This window comes from Mus caroli, chromosome 5 (genome assembly GCF_900094665.2).
Source record: "Mus caroli chromosome 5, CAROLI_EIJ_v1.1, whole genome shotgun sequence".
Classification (NCBI taxonomy): domain Eukaryota; kingdom Metazoa; phylum Chordata; class Mammalia; order Rodentia; family Muridae; genus Mus; species Mus caroli.
Genome location: NC_034574.1, coordinates 28,027,711 through 28,036,628, shown reverse-complemented (window position 1 = coordinate 28,036,628; position 8,918 = coordinate 28,027,711). Strand labels below are relative to the sequence as shown.

Here is an 8,918-nt window from a genome sequence, read left to right as displayed (position 1 = left end):
TCACCCCTGTAGCAGATCACTTGCAGGAACCTGTCATCACACCCTACCTCCAATTCCTGGGGGCTCTGCTTTCCTCCTTCCTGTGGACCTCTCTGACACCCTCCTTAGTCCGTCTCCACTCCCTCCTGTCAGTCCCCGATACCTACAAACAAGTTCTACTCAGGATGATCAGTGGCCACGTGTGGCAGGACTCAGGAAGACTCCCAGCCGGGACACGCACATTCACCACCCTTTCCTGAGATCCAGATAGGGGATCCCCAAGAGAACCCACCCAACCGATGTAAGACCAGCTATCAGCACCTAGAATGACAATCATCTCCAACTCCAGATTCCCAGTGAAAAGACACAATCATTAAAGGCAGGACAGCAGGGGCTGGAGAGATGGCTCAGTGGTTAAGAGCACTGACTGCTCTTCCAAAAGTCCTGAGTTCAAATCCCAGCAACCACATAGTGGCTCACAACCATCCGCACAACTACAATGTACTCATATATATATAATAGTAGATAAAATAAATATTTTTTTAAAAAAAGGCAGGACTGCATGTCTCCACCACAATCCACTACAGTAGGCTCTGAGAAATTCAATATAGCTGAAGCACAAGACAGGAACTTCAAAATAGCTATTGTTTATATGTTCAACAACCTTAAAAGGGGAAAACGAATTTGTTGCTTAATGAAATACAAGAAAACTCAAGCAATCAGTGGAATAAACGATAAAGCCAGTTCAAGACATGAAAAAAGTTAACAAAGAAATAGAATCACTAAAGAAAACCAATTGAAATAAACCTGAAAATGAAAACCTTAGGAAGGCAAACAGAAACTAACAGAGTACATGACAGATAAGAAAGACTCTCAGGCACTGAAGCCAAGGTAGAAGTAATAGATACCTCAGTCAAAGCAACTGTAAAATCTAAAGGAAAAACACCCACACACAAAGCATCCAGGAAACTACTATCAAAAAACCACATCTATAAATAATAGTAATAGGGGAAGGAAACAAAACCCAGGTCAAAGGCACAGGAAACAATTTAAACAAAAATCATAGAAGAAAATTTCCCTAACCTAAAGAAGGAGGCGCCTCTCTTATATTTGTGCTTATGAGCCTAGCCTTTAATGGTTGACCCATCCCTCCAACCCAGAAGTGCCTCTCAAGGTACAAGAAGTTAACAGGACACCAAACAGACTCAACCAGTACCTAATAACCAAAAAACTAAATATACAGAACAAAGAAAGAATATTAAAAGGTGCAAAGGAAAAAAACCATATTACTTATAAAGATAGACCCATTAAAATAACACCTGACTACACAATGGAGACTCTAAAAATCAGAATGGCCTAGGCAGATGTTCTACAAACTCTAATAGACCACAGATGCCAGCCCAGACCACTATTCCCAGAAAAAAATGCTCACTCACAATATATGGAGAAAGAAAAACATCCACAAGCAACCTATAAATGCATCTCTACAGAAAGCATTAGAAGGAAACCTGAAGAAAGCACGAGGAGTAAACAACAATAGGCAAGCAAGTCAAAAGAGAAGAAAAACCCACACCATAGCAACAATAGAGGCAATTTACAGCAAGCCCATTATAGGTAACATCAACTCAAGTTGAAACAAACTCAAAGCAATTCCACTAAAATAGGAAACAAGATTGTAGGCTCTCTCCATACCTATTCAGTATGGTACTTGAAGTTTTAGCTAGAGCAATAAGACAACTCAAGGATATTGAGGGGATCCAAAGAAGCAGTCAATGTACATTTGTTCACAGATGATATGATAGTATGCATAAGTGACCCTAAAAATTCCACCAGGAAATTCCTACAGATGATAAACTATTCTAAACAATTCCAAAAAAGTAACAAGATACAAAATTAACTCACAGAAATCATTAGCCTCCTCTATACAAAAGACAAAAGGACTGAGAAATAACACTTTTCACAATAAAGGTGTTTCACAATAACACCTTACACACAGAGAGAGAGATATATATGCATATATATATATATCTTGGGGTAACTCTAACCAAGCAAGTGAAGGACTTGTATGATAAAAATTTTAAGACATTAGAGAAGATATCAGAAGACGGAAAGCTCTCTCATGTTCATGGATCAGAAGGTTAATAAAGGAAAAATCGTTATCCTGGCAAAAGCAATCTATAGATTCAATGCAATCCTCATCAAATTCCAACACAATTCTTCACAGAACTTGAAAGGACAACATTCAGCTTATATTGAAACACAAGAAAATCAGAATAGCTAAAAACACTCCTGAGTGATAAAAGAACTGCTAAAGGTACCACCATCCCCGATCACAAATTATACTAACGAGCAATAGTCATAGTAATGAAGCATTGTATTAGCACAAAACAGACATATTGATTAATTAAATACAATCAAAGACCCAGAAAAAGGTCCACAGACCTGTGGACACCTGAATTTTGGTAAGGAAGCCAGAAATACATTCTAGGAAAAAGATAGCATCTTCAATAAATGGTACTGTTCAAACTGGATGTCTGCATGTAGAAGAATATAAATAGATCCATTCTTATCATCCTACACAAAACTCAACTCCAAATGGATCAAAGACCTCACATAAGACCGGATACACTGAGTCTGACTGAAGGGAAAGTGGAGAATAGTTTTGGGCTCACTGCATGGGAAAAGACTTTCTCAACAGAACACTGTTAGCACGGGTACTTAGAACACCAATTAATAAATGAAACCTTATGAAGCTGTAAAGCTTCCGCATGGCAAAGGACACCATCATTTGGATGAAGTGGGAGGCTACAGAATAGGGAAAGATTTTTACCAAGTATGTATCCTACAGAGAGTTAATATCCAAAATATATAAAGAACTCATAAAACTGGACATCAAGAAAACAAAAGAGGGGCTGGTGAGATGGCTCAGTGGGTAAGAGCACCCGACTGCTCTTCCAAAGGTCCGGAGTTCAAATCCCAGCAACCACATGGTGGCTCACAACCATCCGTAACAAGATCTGACTCCCTCTTCTATGGAATGTCTGAAGACAACTACAGTGTACTTACATATAATAAATAAATAAATCTTTAAAAAAAAAGAAAACAAAAGAGAAAAATATCATTAAAAATGGGTTTCAGATCTAAACAGAATTCTCAGAAGAGGAAACTCAAATGGCTGAGAAACATTTATAGAGATAGTCAACATCCTTACTCATCAGGAAATGCAAATCAAAACAGTTTGGAAATTTCACCTTACACCAATCAGAATGTCCAAGATCAATTTTTTTAAAATGACAGCTCATTCTGTCAAGGATATGAACTCTGGGGAATAATACCTCTCCACTGCTGGCTGAAGTGCAACATACAGACACGGTGGAAAGCAATGCAATGTGTTGACTCATTACAAAACCAAGAATTGCTCTGCCTCAAGAGCCAGCCCAGCCACTCTTGGGCACATGCACAAAGGATGCTTCGTCCTACTGCAGACATACTTGCCCAACTGTGTTTGTTACCGCTCTACTCATAATAGCCAGAAATTGGAAGCAACACAGATGCCCATCGATGAATGAACCCTACCCTTCTTTCCTCCGAGTCCCTGCCCCTCCAGTTTGCCTGGTGATCTATTTTGTTTCCTTTTGTCTTTCTTTTTCTGTTTTGAGTGTCTTTCTTTGCAGGTTTTTTTTTTTTAGCCAGAAGATCTCACTCCCAGCTGCTCCAGTGTAAATTCCTCTAACCCTTGGGGAAATGCACTACTTTGTTTTGGGGGAGTTTGGGGGGTGTTTTTATTTTTCAGGTGTTTTTGTTTTGTTTTATTTTGTTTTCTTTACCTTTTTTCCTCTTTTATTTGGAGGGGATGGGAGGAAGTGGGAACAGGGTGGTGGGGGTGGCTTTTGTTTATTTTTTTTTAACTTATTTCCAGGGGACGGGATTTAAAAAAAATGTGTCATGAATAAAATTGTTTTATGAAAAAAAGATTTATGCTTATCTTTAGCTATGTGCATATGCTGTGTTGACAAACCCCATGAGTGCTGGGCCTATGGAGGCCAAAGATATAGAGGAAGCCCCTGCAGCTGGTGTTACAGGTGGTGTGAGCCACCCAGTGTGGCTTGGATTCAAACCTGGATGCTCTTCAAGAGTAGTGCGTGCTGTCTCTGCAGCCCCCTTCCCCTAGCGTTTACGTGGGCTCTTCAGCTGGTTCTAGAGAGAAAAGCATACAGATTTTAACTTCACATGCACCCAGGGACTCACATAAGGCTGTGAAGATACGAAGAAACGAGAGTAGGATGCTTCTGGGCTTTTTGCATAAAGACCTACACACTTGTGAATGGATCTTTGGTCTAGGAGCCATAAACTCTAGGACATTGCTAGAACATGCATGGTGGGCTAGAACATGTAAATTAACCAGATTAAAGATTCACTCCAGTGAATTTGTTCAGGTTCATTGCAGCACCAACTCCCAGTCTCAGTGATAAGGACTATTCTCTTGCTCTGGGACATGGGGTGGAGGTGCCCCTCTCAAAGACACCATCATGGCCAGCTACTTGCAGGAAGAGACAGGGCACATGATTCTTCTGCCACTGTGGTTTCTTCTTTTTGAAAGAATCCATGTACCCCATGGGCACATGCTGAGCTGAGACAACCCTCACCTCCTTCACACAGCACAACCTTCACACAACACAACCTTCACACAGCACAACTGTCATTGTGCTTTTGCTTTTATGATTCTAGGGAAGAAGCCAAGACTGTGTGTGTGTGTGTGTGTGTGTGTGCTGAACACCGCTCCACCAGCAAGCTACACACAGCCCTCGTGACAACTTTAACAGCCACTCTGTGAAGTCAGGGAGGCACAGAGGGGATAATGTTTCCAGTTTACAGAGAACACTGAAGGTAAGAGATAGATGCCTTGGCCACCTAAGGCAGGAACGGGAGCACCTCCGTGAACCAAGGGCCTGAAGCCCACGCTTCCGTTGTCAGACAGATACACTGTGTCTCAGAGGGGAAGGAACTTCCTATAGCTATGAACAACTCAAGCTCTGACTGAAGCCCAAAGTCCCGGTGGCCCGTGGGTAGAGGGGCTGAAAGGGGATCAGTTCTTTCACTTCTGCCAATGAGTCTGGGTTTTCAGAAGGCAGTCTGCAGAGAAATGCTCAAAGAAAGATATTTCAAAAGGAAATCAATTGTTCTAAAAGTAAGGAGAGAAGGAAGCTTGAGTACTGCCCCCCCTCCCCCAATGCTGTGGAGCTCATTCGCAAGGCCATGTTTTATAAAACAGGGTGCATGAGAGGGATTGTTTTTGGACGCTCCTCACTAATGCCCATATGTCATGGACGTGGCGCAAAGCTCTGTGGGGTTTTGACAATGTGGGAGTGGGGTGCGGGATTTTAGGGTTGGTAACACCAGGACAAGCCCAAAGTGATGGAGGAAAGGAAGGAAGTATACAGAATAGCGATGCCGGTGCAGGAAAGAGAGCAAACCCATTTCAGGACCTTGCACCAAAACTCCCCCTTAGGCCAAGACAATGACTGTCTGAGATGCATTAAAGATATAGTAAAAGAGCTATCACGAATCTGCCATTCGCTATCTATCATTTACTGAGCACATCAGTAATTGCTTGATAAGCATTATCTCTTATAGACCCTGCAGCACCCTAGGACAGAGGAATAAACCTTATTACATAGTGACTCTGATCAGAGGCCCAGGAACCACGTGCTCATTCATCAGAAGGCTCATAACTCAGGAGATAGCCTGAGCCACTCCAAGATACTCCAGTGTTTAGATAAGGAAACTAAGTATTGGCCCAGGTCATGTCATTACTGAAGGCAGGACTAGAATTTGAACCATTGCACTTAGAGAGTGTGTCCGACAGGGCAAAGAAGGAAACAAAAGCCATCCCCTGGGAAGAAATTCAAAGCCTTGGCTTCCAGTCCAGCTCCACCCTGACTCAGGGTCACCCTGACAAGTCCTCTTCCCTCTCTGGTCACTGCCCTTCTTGAACCATGTGCTTCTCAGGACCCATCTCCACCACCAGCATTCTTATCCCTTGGCCTATGAGCCTCTGTCATCCCCCCACTCCCCAGGGTCCTGAAGCACATGATGAGACCCTATTCCCACACTGCCTCTTGTGCCAGGCTTAAGTGTTGACTGGAGCCCAGGTCTGTAGGTGGAGCGGCCAACTGGAGACTCTAGAAAACTCTGTTCGGGCTTCTTGGCCCACGATGTGAGCCTCATTACATAATGACTCTGGTGCTCCCAGAGGCCAAGGAAGTATGCTCTCACTCCTCAGAAGGCTCGTCATTCAGGAGATAGCATAAGTCTCTCCACGATACTTCCACTAGGGAAAAACCTGTTTAAGGAAGAGGGTGTGTAGACCTGTTGTCTGACTCGCAGAACACCGGGTCACAGTAACCTCAGCTCCGTGGCGACTTCAGAGCATCTCAGAGCTGAAGCCTTCAAGTCAGCTTCTAACTACAGAAAGCAGCTTGTCTCTCTCCACATCTGCTCAACCTGAAACTAGAGTTGCTTGAATGTGAGCTCTGAAAAAGCCACCAGAGACAGGACAGCTCACTCCTTGCCGCTGTAAATGGAAGCTGAGACCAAGTGGAGCCATGTGACTCGGCTGGAACCAGAACTTGAGGATCATCTTAAGCTACATCTTGAGTCTTGCTCCTCCCCATCGCTCCCCACCATAGAACCCAGTGTATTTTCCTTTGAAAGGCCTCTTCTAGGTTTCCCTCATTGAACCACCACCTCAGATGCTCCCTACCCTGGACCAGGCCACCACATCTTCCCCTGGATTATTGCAGCAGGCCTGTGGTCTCTTCCCTCTTCTTAGTCTTTATTCTCTCAAACCATGCACCATGTCAGACTCTCACCCAAGACTGCTCTGCATCTACCAAAGAAAACGCAAAGACCTCAGCTAGAGTTCTCTGTCACCTGCATCCCATCACATACCCCAGGCCCACTCATCTCTCCATCCCCCTCACCCTTGCAACCTCCCTGCAAAATAACACACACATACACACACACACACACACACACACACACACACATGCATAGAAAACATCTCATCTTGGAAGCTGTAGTGTGTCACAGTATGACCCATAATATATCCCTCTATCCAAACATCTTCACTTGCAAATGTTCATTGCAATGAGTCAACAGTCTGGTTCGAGATCTCTGGCTTCTGTGACACCATCAATATCGGATCCTCATCAGGACTCCTCCAGGTCATCTTGTTGCTGCCCTGTGTCATGGAGATCCTGCAGCTTTGGATCAGCAGAACTAGACCTTTCATGAGTCCCAACCACTTGCAGATGATATAGATTTTGCAGGAGGCCAACTCAGAGCACTAAATCTAGGCCTGGATGGGAGCTGAGCTGGTCAGCAAGCCAGCTCTCCCTTATCCACACCACTAGGATGAACCCTCCAGCACTGCTCCAGCTAAGCCACCCAGCGCTGCCAGGAAACAGGGTCAGCTCACCTACACTCAAGCCCTAAGGGCTGGCTCACCCACACCCATGCCTCCAGGACCAGCTCCAGTGTGTTGCTCAGGCAAAGTACAGGCTCCACTCTCTTAAGTGCTACAGCCAGTTGAGGTAGGGCTAACTCTCCTGTGCTCATAACCCTGTGGGCAGCCTTCCCAACTGCAGGAGGTGGCAAAGTGGGGGGCAGGGAGGCATCTCATCCGTGCCGATGCCACCCCCCAGCAGATGAAAGACAGGGTCAGCTCTTTCACACTTACACTCTCAGAGATGGCTCATCCACATCCCCGCTACCAGGGCCAGCTCCACTATGTTGCCTGGGCAAGGCACAAGGGCTGCTTTCTCTACCACTGCCATTGATGAAAGGTGGGGCCAGCTTTCCCGATCTGCACAGCCCCTGGACATCCCTGATGGCTGTCTCTACCAGGGAAGTCCCTATGTTCTGTAGTGGTAATGTGAGGCACAGACATTGATCCCTGCCCCTGTGTAGCCAGGGACCCAGACATATCCCTCTCTGGCAGCTCGGGCTGTGACATCACCATGACCTCAGGTGACAGGACTGAGCACTCACAGCAGGCTCCTCCTTTCCACCCTGAGTCTCCAGTTCCATCTCTCTTCATTATGCTCAAGCTGCACCACTTCTCTTTCTCACCCATCTGTCCACCACAGACTCGCATGTAATGATGGTTCCCACTGCAGGCTGGTCATGTGGCTGCCAGGCTCCTCAGTAACATCCTCTGGCAAGCGGGTAGCTATGGCCTGTCTGACCATGGGCCGGAGGACAGGTCTGTGGGTTGCATGACAATCCACAGCTCTCAATCTCTCTCTTTCTCTCTCTCTCTCTCTCTCTCTCTCTCTCTCTCTCTCTCTCTCTCTCTCTCTCTCTCTCTTTCCTTCCTCCTGTGTTGTGCTGCCTGGGTTTGATTTTATTTGATTTTATGAGTCCTAGGCATAAGACAGCTTTGGCCATCAAGCCAGGCATCAAGCTAGAATGGACAGAGGACTGCCATCTACTCTGCCCCTGACTGATATAAGAACAATACCAACAGGGTGTCTTTTAGCCCATTGTCAGAGGACGTATTAGCCCTTCTAAGATTTAAGGTTTCTCCTCTGCAAAATAAGAATAACAATGCCTATCTTACAGACACCAATGTAGCTTAGGATACCATGGTGCACAATGCTTGCTGTTTGGTGTATGCCATTAGGAGGGCGATATTAATAAACAAAGCTCATTTTACATGCCTGGATCTGTGAAGAATGGTTGGGATATAAAATAAATAAGCAAAAATTAGCTCATACCTCTAAAGGCTAGCAGAAGATAGACAAAAGGGAAGCAGCTGACTACCATGTCCACATCACGTAATAAGTACCTAGAAAAGGGCATCCCCCCACCCCACCCCCCGCCAGCACTCTGAAGCCTCCAGATATGGAGCCAGATGGAGGCTCTGTGGAAGAAGA

The 8,918-nt window shown here is 44.9% G+C and overlaps 1 non-coding gene across 1 annotated transcript; it reads right to left on the bottom strand.

Moving 5' to 3' along the window:
- Positions 1 to 8,396: 8,396 nt before the first annotated feature.
- Positions 8,397 to 8,537, bottom strand: LOC115031195. Its single transcript, XR_003836814.1, has one exon. It is a non-coding gene; the product is annotated as a small nucleolar RNA SNORA48 (small nucleolar RNA).
- Between the last annotated feature and the right edge of the window lie 381 nt (positions 8,538 to 8,918).